At 44.0% G+C, this 10,982-nt stretch overlaps 1 protein-coding gene across 11 annotated transcripts in view; it reads left to right on the top strand.

The window, feature by feature from the left end:
• The first annotated feature begins 1,031 nt into the window (after window positions 1–1,031).
• The window catches only part of foxp1 (forkhead box P1), a 702,210-nt gene continuing 692,259 nt past the window's right edge, over window positions 1,032–10,982 (top strand). For 3 of the 11 annotated variants that reach the window (XM_062973812.1, XM_016991766.2, XM_062973813.1), the window contains exons 1-2: window positions 1,033–1,548; window positions 4,376–4,511. The gene's annotated coding sequence lies outside the window, so the exon portion shown is untranslated. Of the gene's footprint in view, window positions 1,549–4,375; window positions 4,512–10,982 lie in introns of all 11 variants that reach the window. The other 8 variants (XM_008105370.3, XM_008105371.3, XM_016991767.2 and 5 more) reach the window with 6 other exon arrangements.

Genomic DNA, 10,982 nt, shown 5'->3' with positions numbered 1-10,982 from the left:
TCATTACAACATTCACATTGGCCTCCAACAGACAACGAGTCCTTTCTACCATCCTGGACATTATTCCAGATATAGAAACCTCCCTTGCTTAGTTTTCTAATATACCCCACAACCTCTGAGGATGCCTGCCCTAGATGTGGGCGAAACGTCAGGAGAGATTGGCCATCCCAGCCCGGAAAATGCACCACGACCCATGTAACTTTGCTGACACGTTTAACCCAAGCGCCACCTTTTTTCTTTCTTCCCCGTCGCCAGGTCACTTTGCATGGAAACACAACCCTTTCCTTTGGCAGGCTGAGCCAACTTTGCGCCTCGCTGAGGAGGGAAGGCAAAAAGAACCACATACACCACATACAGGGTCTTTCTATTTCCCGCCCCATAGTCCCCAACTAGAGGAGTTCCTTCCTCTTTCCTTTCCCTCCCAAAGAGCCCTCGGGGGCCAGGGAGCGCGCGCCAGAAGGGCCTGGGGTGCGCGCGCCTTCGCCTTGTTGCTCCCTTTTGTGTGTGTGTGTATGTGTTTTTCTCTCTCTTTCCAAAGGCTGGCCATGTCTGCTTGGCTTTGCCTTGCAAGGCAGCGGGGGTTTGTCCTCCTGCTGAACTTTCACCTCTCGAACTCGGCGCCTTTCATTGGGTAATAGTGCAAAAAGGGGGCGAGAAGGAAGAGACAGAGAAAGAAAGGAGAGGGAAAGAAGAGGAAAAAGCCCTCGCACTTGGGAAGAAAGGCACCCCTCTTTCTCATTCCCAACTCCTTTTAATATCCTTGTGTTTGGTAAGGAAGAGAGAAACCCCCAAACCAGCCCAGAGCCTTTCAGGCAAGGCACCTCTCCTTCCCCTTTAATTTCCTCATTTCTCCTTTCTTTTCCTTCTCAAATGTGTCTCCAATCTGCCTCCTTTCCCTAGTTCTCTTTTTTCCCAACTGCAATCTCTCTCTTTCCCTCTCTCTCCTTTTTTTTTTTTGCTTGTTTACCCAGCAGGTGGATGTGACGTCAGGGACTCATAACAGCAAAAAATAACAAAATCTCCCTCCGCGGGGTGTTATTTTTCCTCGAGAGGAGAGGCGGGGGGGGAGGAGGAGGAGAAGCAGAAACAAAACAAACACGCCGGCTAAGGCTAAACCTCCCCTCTCTCCCCCTCCACCCTCCCCAATCCCTCACCAAAACAACTCCAAAGTGGGAAGGAGACTTTGAAACACTGGGCTTGCTTCCTCTTTCCTTCCTTCCTTCTTTCCTTCCTCGGCTCGGCTTCGCTGCCTGGTCTTCGCCTGCTCTGCTCTCTCTCCTCGCCGCTCTCTCCTCTCTCTTCCCCCTTTTGGGAAGCTAGTTCCCGACTCCGGGCGGAGGGCTCTATTGTTGTTTATTGTGTGGCGGGGCCGCACGCTGTGCCTCCTGCATGGGGCTGGCTGGCTAGCGAAGGAGGAGAGAGAGAGAGACAGAGAGAGAGGGACTGAGGAAGGGAGAGGCAAAGGCTCAACCAACAGTGGGGGGAATAGAGAGAGAGAGAGAGAGAGAGACCCTTAGCTGGCACCGCCAGGGCCGCGCTTCCAAGCGGGTGAGTTTGCCATCCTTGCGCCTTCGCTCGCAACTCTTTCCTCCTTGCTTTCTGTTTGTTTGTTTCTCCCTCAGCTCCCACCCCTGACGCCGACTTGCCCCTTCCCCACGTGCTAGTGTAGCCCAGGCATGGGCGAAGTTGGTTCCTTCAGGTGTTTTGGAGTTCAGCTCCCACCATGCCTCACAGCCTCAGGCCCTTTCCTTTTCCCCCTCAGCCGCTTAAGCGGCTGAGGGGGAAAAGGAAAGGGCCTGAGGCTGTGAGGCATGGTGGGAGCTGAACTCCAAAACACCTGGAGGGACCAACTTTGCCTATGCTTAGTGTAGCCCCTCTCCTTCCTCTCCCTCTTTCCCTCCCCACGCGATTTGCATGAAACACCTCAGACTTCAGCTCCTTCCTCCTCCATCTGTTTCCTTTCTTTCCCATCTTGGCACCTCGTCCCCTCATGTCTCTCTCTCCCAACCCCAGTTGGAAGCAGCCCGCACTTTTGTGACCCTAGTGTGTCTCGATCAAGTGTGTTGTCCATCTAGAGATCTATCTGTCTGGCGAGGGTAAGGCCTGGGGGAAGCGGGCGCGAAGGAAACTTGGAGGAAACTTTTCGCCCCGTGTACGCGCGCAGGAAGGGATTCTTTCCGCCGCCACGAGTGTGCCTTTGGGGGAGAGAGAGGCGCAGCAGTACACAACCCCTTCACACGGTCCCTGGGCTTGGTTGGCCCCTCGCTTTCTCCCACCTCTAAGGGCCTTTCCACACAGCCCTGTATTCCAGAATAGCACCAATACACATTCCCTGGGCTTGGTTGGCCCCTCACTTTCTCCCACCTCTAAGGGCCCTTCCACACAGCCCTGTATCCCAGAACATCCAGGCAGAAAATCCCACAATATCTGTTTTGAACTAGGCGATTTACACACTTCCATATATTCTATTTCAAAGTAGATATTGTGGGCTTTTCTGCCTTGATATTCTGGGATGTAGGTCTGTGTGGAAGTGTCCTAAGGCACCCAACACACAGGACTGGCTTTGTAGGATGCTCCTCCTCCCTCCACTTCTACTTCTTTCCCCTCTTCCTCTTCTCCGAGCCCTTCCACACAGCCATACAACCCAGAATATCAAGGCAAATAATTCCACGTTAACAGCTTTGAATTGGAATATATGGCAGTGTGGACTCAGGGCCCTTTCACACAGCCCTACAACCCAGAATATCAAGGCAGAAAATCCCACAATATCTGCTTTGAACCGGGGTATCTGGGGCCCCTTCCACACAGCTGAATAAAATCCCACATGCTTTGAACTGGAATATATGGCAGTGTGGACTCAGATAACCCAGTTCGAAGCGCATATTGTGAGATTTTCTACTTTGATATTCTGGGTTATATGGCTGTGTGGAAGGGCCCTGAGTCCACACTGCCATATATCCCAGTTCAAAGCAGATAATGTGGGGTTTTATTCAGCTGTGTGGAAGGGGCCTGTCTTCTTCCTCTCCCTCCTGCTCTTCTCCTTTCTTTTCTTCCTCCTTCTCTGCCTTCTTCCTCTCCTCTTTGCCTTCTTTGCACTCCCTTCGCGCGTGGAATCTCCACACTTCAAGCCGACCTTCCTGGAGGACTTTACTCGCTTCAAAGGATGCAAACAAACCACACACTCTTGCTTCCCATTTTGAAAAGACCCGCTCTTTGCCCCGCGCCTCTTGGCCTCGAGTCACGCAAAGACACGGGACGCGCGGGGTGACCCAACCGAGAGCCCCACGCGCGGAGGCTCCCAAACTCCCTCCCTCCCGTCCCAGAGAAACCCCTCGAGTTGGAAGGGGAGAGGGCCACCCTGCCCCGCCCCCTCCTTACCAGGGCAGGAGCACACAGTCAAAACACTCCCGACAGATGGCCAATCAGTCCCTGCTTGAAAAAATGCGCGGAGAGGGAGAGTCGCGCGTGGAAACTCGGCAGCGACGTTAGGCAAAGCCACCTCGCCTTTCCACCTGCGGGGAAAGCGCAACCACACGCCACATAACCCTGGTTCCGTCACACCAAGCGCCCCTAGCCCCAGCGCCCCACTCTCCCTCTCCTTTTCCAGGCAAAGCAAGCGACTTGCGGCTGAAGCCCACGCGCGGCGGAGGGACGCTGGAGGGGCTTTTCCTCTCCTCTCTCCCCTCGCGATTCCCTCCCGGGTGTCAGCCCGGACTCGCGCGCCAAGTGCCACCAGCGGGACACTCCCACCATCCGTCCTCGCGGCGGGTTTGAACCGGGAACAAGTTGGGAAAAGTTTGCTCGCGCGCGCCCGGCTCCTTGGGGAGGGAGGCCCTTCCTTTCCTTTCCCTTCCCTACAAGCGCCTTCATCTCGCCCCCAACCCCAAAGCATCTCCCCCAAGCAAGCCCCCTCTTTCTTCCTCCTTTCTCAGCCACGAGCGCATCTTCCCTCCTCACCCATCCTCCCTTCTTCCCCTTCTCTACCTTGAGCAAAGCCGCCTTCTTGGTGAGGAATCTCCGGACCCACGCGTGTCCTTTCCCCTCCCACACCAGCCTCCTGCCCCGGTTTGTCCCGCAAGAGAGAGAGAGAGCAAGAGCGCAGATCCCAGGGAGGGAGGAGTGGATGGAGAGAGAGAAAGAAAGAAAGGAAGAAACGCCTGCGTGTCTGTCTGTGGCCACCTGAGATCCTGTAACCAGATCTGATCCCCTGATCCCCTTCCTTGCAAGTGCTTTCCAAGGTTTTCCCTCCCCTCCCCTATTCCCTGAGACACAACCGCATACTCCCCTCCTCCCACATCCTTCCCCACCTCTTCCCCAAAACCTGTTTTTGTGGAGACTTGTTGAAAGCACCCTTCGTTTCTTCTCGACTCTATAGAGCCCCAAGTTTTGTTTTGCCTGCCGCTGAGAGAGAGAGAGAGAGAGAAAGAGAGCCCAGGAAGCCACCACAGCACCGCTTAGGAGCTGGGTGCTGACCGAGGCCAGAGCAGAGAGTGGCAGAGCTTTTGCTGGAGGTAAGTAGAGGAGGAGAAGGAGGAGGAGGAGTGGAGGGAGGCTTCAGGGAATCTCAGCCCTAGCAAAGCCCCCACTGTAGGAAACCAGGCAGAGGACACTCTTGATGAAAGAGACACAAACCTCCAGGTTGCTGCATCTGTGGGCACCAGGTTATTATTATTATGATTTGATGCGAGAGAGGAGTGGGACTGAAAGGATGCACTGTGAACGGTATAGTTCCCTTGTTTTCTAAGCAAAGGGAAACCAAGAGTTCAGGAGTTTACCCAAGATTATAAAGGCTGTCATTAAATAGGTGACATCCCTCTTCCCCTTCCCCCAATAATCCTATCTCACCCCATTTAGTAACTATTAATTATTTCCAGGCCATTGTGTTCCAATATCACGGCCAGGCTGATTACGAAGTGTATTGATTTTATACCATCTTCACCTGACAGTCTTTCCTGCAGAAGAACTAAAAAAAGACCCAAAACTGCAGGCATCACCATGAGAGGCCCAGATTGTGCCCAAGTGTGCAAGAATGGTATTTCAATTACATTCAGCAAATGACCATTGAAAAGTCTTGTTTCTGCAAAAATTGGGTGGGTGTGGGTAATTTTCAGCTCTCTGGAGTCATGAGTCCAACATTGAGCTGTTTACAGTTGCTTCTGAATGCCACATTCTTGCAGAATGAGAGCCTGACTTGCTCCTTGGGTATTAGAGTTTATTATTTGGTTGTGTGTGTGTGTGTGTGTGTCAGGAGCAACTTGAGAAACTACAAGTCGCTTCTGTGTGAGAGAATTGGCCATCTTCAAGGGCATTACCTAGGGGATGCTCTGATTTTTTATGTTTTCCTATCCTGGGCTTATCTCTTGTCCCTGCATGGAAGCTGGAGCTAACAGACAGGAGCTCACCCCACTCCCCGGATTTGAACAGCTGATTTTTCAGTCAGCAGTCTTACCAGCAGAAGGGTTTAACCCATTGCACCATGGGGGCTCCTTTTTTTGGTGAGGGGAGCAATATTTGCATAGCATAGGCATGCCTGATATATAATTCTCAGCCCTCCTATCCTGAGGAACATTAAAAACAAACAAGCAACATGTATTCATTTTATTTACATATTTTGTCTATAACAGTAATATGAAATGTTCTTTCTCTGACATTATATAAAGCATCTGCGGACTTTATTGGCATTTTTTTTTGCACAATTGCAGGCAACTATATGTACACTAGTGGTGCAATTTGCCATTGCTTTAATTATAAGATACAGAAGAAGGGGGAAAGGAAACCTTTTAAAATACTTAGTGACTTTTATGAACAGAGAGGGCAAAGCTCTTCCAAGTTCCCATAAGGAAAATTAAAGGGGAAATGATTTTGAGGATTTTGAAGAAGCATTGAAAATCTTTAAAAAGAAGAAAACAGTTGAGAATTTGGACTATTTAACTGAGAATTCCATTTCAGTTATGCACAATAAATGCCGGGTTATACACAAAAGTTTCCACTAACTTCTGTTCAGAATGTGTCAGTTAGAATCTGATGGCAAAAAAGGTATTTCAGCTTTAACATCTTGCATTGGCAGCATTCTTTCCCTTCAGTCTTTGGATTAGTCATTGTATGATGGAAAGGGGGGGGGTGTCTTTTTTTTTTAAGTAAAGTAAACAGCCTCCAACAAGTGAACCTTGACAACCCAGATTAAGGAAGGCAGTAGAGATCAAACGGAGCTGCTGCTGGGCTGTTGTTAGGAGCTGCTTCACTGAAAGATCTGGACTATTCGATCAGGCAGCAAGACTTCTATGTTCACTTATGCAGAAATGGACCATTACAAATACTAATCTTTGTTGTGAAACCTAGGGATAACGTGGAGGAAAAGGCTGCCTGTGCTGTTTGAATCCATATTTTTAGCCTAGTTAATTTAAGAGAAGGCATCCCCTGATTTGACTGAGTTGTGTATTCTTGCTGCATTGATGTACAACTTCCTTTTTATCTATCGCACCTTGAAGTGCAGAGAGGAAGCTTTTGATTTTCCAAGCATTTGTGAAAGGGAGAAGAAAAGATAATAAAGTTCAACCTTTCTGTTAGAGATTCTCAGAGTGAACAAAGACATTTAGGGGGCTTCTGGAGATATGATTCTCCTATGGACTGAAATAGTAGTGTCATTGTGATGTAGTTTTATGTTAATCTTTTCATGGAGTTGTAGAATATCAAAGTGTTATATTTTCCCATAAAATATAGAGCATACTAATCTCTATGATAATATTGTAATTGGTTTATGTTTTTAATATTTTATCTCTCGCATAACTTAAAGCATTTCTTATAGAACTGTAACAATTACATACAGTTTGAAGGAAGAAATAGCATGAGGCAGACGTACAGCATTGCTTCCTACAGATTTACTTAGAAGTAAAATTCTCTTTGTTCAGTGGGGCTTATTCCCTTATAAAACTATTTAAATGTGTAACCTTAAGCTACAGTGGAACTAAGTAGGAGTTGCTTTTCCATAGAGATGTATAGGAATGCAATACAGCCTTGCTTCTGCTGTTTATTTTGAATATTGCAAGATTTCTGTAGTTAGGAAGTACTTCTTACCGTCTTACTTATTCTTTTTAACTGAGAATTTATCTAATTCTGTTTCAGAAATTATAAAGAGAGAACACTCCTGAAATTATATAAAACAAAAATGTGAAATAACAATCTTCTTAAATAGATACTGTATAAAACTAGCATTTCAAATGACAAAAATATACTTACCTCTTTGAAAGCATAAGTTTCAAAACTGTCCAAAAAAGCCCCACTGCCTTCTTTTATTTTTATAAAGATGCAATTGGTAACTTTATATTCCAATAAAGTACATGTATATTAAACATACACATGAATACCGTTAAGCAATTGATGGCAATACGTAACCTGTTTTAAAAAGCTGTTTCTTAAGATTTTCAAAAAATTCTTGCTTCACCTTCCCAATTATTTTTTACTGACAACTGTAACAGTAATTCAGTTCTGTACTAGGAGGGAAATTAAACCCACTCTTTCCTAGGATTTAAATTACACCAGAACCTTGCAAGGATAATCTAGCACATCCGGTAGGTGCAAAACTTTAACAGGGTCTGTTTAATACAGAAACATGATATTAGTTATCAAACAATAATGGAAGAGCCTCACATTGTTTTGTCTCCTTTTCGAAAGAATAACAAAGGATAGGGAACTTTTCCCAATTGAAAGTATTAAGATACTGGTATTCTTGTGGTTTGTCTCTTTTCCTGAACTGGATTATATTGAGTATAATCCCATTATCAGTGGGAGTTTCCACTGGCTGGAGTGGGAGATGAATTGCACCCTCTGAATATTCTTTTGTATAAATATATCAGCTTCCACGCTTCTCCTTTTAATTCATATGCAAACCAGTATATGGAATAGCCCTGTAGAGGATTTCAGCTAATGTGCTTTGTATGTACAGGTACTTTGTGTATAATATAATTTCACGAAGTCTGTCCAGTTATTTATAGGACACAATAGCGTTCCTGTCTTTAAAATGTTCTCGGAGATGCTGTAATAAAATTTAAATAGATTATGGACTGACAGTATAATAGTATAAATTTTGTTTACGATTCTTTTGCTTTAAGGTACTTATACTAAAAGAAGCTCCTTTAACCCCAAGATTGAGTGGCATTAAGTGGTGCGAGCAGTCTTCAGAAGTGGCTGCCACTGCCCTTTGCTCTTGTGATGATCTTAAATTACTATAACTTAATTGCAACTTCCAAGGCACTGAGCTGAAATATTTCTATGCAGCTCACTGAGCTTGAGTGCATATGTACTTGTGCTCCGACTTGTATGTATAGTTTTTTTTTAAAAAAAAAACAACCTTCCAGTATTGAGCTATGAGCCTTTCTCAACCATTCCAAATTGATATGTTATTGTGATCTAAATTAAACTCCAAGCAACTTCATAATAATATCAGAGGAAACAGGTCTCCCTCCCTCTTGTACCACAGAACGTAAGAACATCAGAGATGTTTCTATTTATTTCACTTTGTGTAAACACACACACACACACACACAAGGTGGCTTTCAGAGTTGCACAGTAGAATCAATGTCAGGTGATCTCAGGGTTATGTTTTTAAAAAATAGATGAAGCAAACAAATTATTCATAGCTTCATGGCAATACAAATAGCATTATTTTCATTTATCTCAGCATCTGATTAGGCAGACATTCTTGAAATCTCCAGCTACTGGGAAGAAAGCGGATGTTTCAATGTGTTTTTAAAATATTTTTTATCTTTGAATAGTTCTAATTAGTTTTTATTTGTCGCCTCAGGAGCCATATGTATTGCGAGCTGGGAGGCAGTACCGAAATACTTTAAATCTAGGCTATATCTGTGACACGGCATAGACCGCAACTTTCTAAAAAGTTAACTTTTCCTTCATTTCACTTCAAATCACATTCAATGTATTTAGCAATACCTTTAAAAAAAGGAAAACCCTAAAAATGTGTCAAGTGTAGTCAAAGGACACAGGCAGATGTTCAGCATAAAAGCTGTAGTTCTAGAAAGGCAACTAAGGTGTGTTGCATTCTGTTTCACTAAGCCCGATCATAGAAATAATATCACAGGTATACAGCATGAATGGGAATTGCTTTTATAGTTGACTTCTTTATAAATTGCTCTTACTAAGTGCTTTATGTATCCAATATTAAAGGGGGTACTTTGTTGTGAAAGCGTGCCTGTCTGTTTCTCCTCTTAATCGTACCATATGTATAGCGTGGTGGCTGTGGCCATATATCAGGCAGCAACTCTTAGCTGATACGCAGCCAATGAATGCCAGGTTCCCCTGTTTTTGTTAATTTGATCCGACAACCTTGCTGCTCTTGGCCATATGTGCAACTCTAGTGAGGCCCCTAACTCACCCCGTTTCTTGCATCCGGGACAAGACCTTGAACCCAGCGCCTCCCATCTCCATAGCTACAGCGCTACAGTTTTTCCAGTTGTGACCGGACAGCAGATGCAATAGACTCACTTGACACTGATTAGACACTTCTAAGTTTGCACTGGCATTACACTCCAAATTTCTCATTTATTCTTGCTCACTGGACATGCAATAACATAATTAAAGTATGTTGTGCAGTAGGAATTAAGGGGAAGCGGTTACATGGTAGGATCCTGTTTGCGGATTTTTTTTAAAAGCATAGGACTCTTTTAGCAGCAACTTGTATAAACCCTGATCAAGGCAAGAAAATAACTTAAAAGCAGCTTGGAGCATGTGAGTAGTAATATTAATTTGCTCAAGCTCAACGATTTAGGTATGTATTGGAATCATAGTAAAGTTAAATAATGATATATATTGTTGAAAGCTTTCTTTGGTGTAGGAAAAATTAATTAGTCATTTCTATTTTAATGCTGCTGTTGGAAACAGCAATACAAAAATACTGGAAAAGCAAGTAAGAGGGTCTTATTCCCTCCAGCTGTACTTTATTACTTGAAGCAGGAACTGAATTAGGTAGAGGACTATTTTGCAAGGCGTTTTTATAAAAATACTGATCAGTTGGAATTAAATGAAAAAGTGAGATGTAACTTATATTTACTGGTATTATTTTATTCATATTGATTCAGTTTGTATAGACATATTTTAAGAGGTGGTTTAAGGCTATCCTAAGTCAAGAGAGAGATTAATCAAGCATACTTTGACACCCAAAAGACCAGTGCCAATCACATGCAACTAAAACACACATTATCTCACGTGGACTTCAGGAGAAAACACTGTTTAAGATTTTGCACATATTTCAGTCATTGAGTCATTTGCTTACTGCTTAGATACATGTTTAATTAATTTTTAAAGGTGAAAATCTTTTTGTTTTAAATGGCAAACAAGAAGAGTAGTAGCAGAACTGCCTTCCCCTATCTTACTTGAATAAATGCCTCTAATACCTGGAATATTATAAGTGATTTCCCCCCACTGCCAGTCTTTCTTTAGTGTTTAAAAATATCTCAATTTAGTGCCTTGAAATTGTAATTAAGTTGTAGTAATTTAAGATTATTGCAATAGTGCAAAGGGCAGCAGACGCTCTTTAGAAGTCTCATCTCAGTGTTTAATACTACTCAGTCATGGGGTTAAAAGAGTTTTCTCAGTGTAAGTACTTAAAGGAAGAGAATCGTAAACAAAATTTATACCATATTCTGACAACTAATAATCTATTTAAATTACATTAAAGTATGTATGTTAAATTTAATTAAAAGCAGAAGTAGGACCGAGCACCGTAAATATCTTGACAGATCTTTTAAAATGGAATTCATCTCATGAAATATTTACGTTATGTCTTTTATGTTGAAATATGTCTAGGGTTTTTCTGACTGTAGTCATGTTTTGTTTTGATTTGTTTTTTGAAGGAAGCCACTCAGCTGAGCAAGTTTCACAGGGAACAGTAACAAACAGCAGCAGTGGCAACAATAATAGTATCTCAATTGTGTTGTTTATTTTTAATAATTTGACATGGAAGATGGATA

The sequence above is a fragment of the Anolis carolinensis genome, chromosome 2 (genome assembly GCF_035594765.1).
Source record: "Anolis carolinensis isolate JA03-04 chromosome 2, rAnoCar3.1.pri, whole genome shotgun sequence".
Lineage (NCBI taxonomy): Eukaryota > Metazoa > Chordata > Lepidosauria > Squamata > Dactyloidae > Anolis > Anolis carolinensis.
Note: the sequence above shows the minus strand (reverse complement) of the source record. Positions and strands in the feature narration are given on the sequence as shown.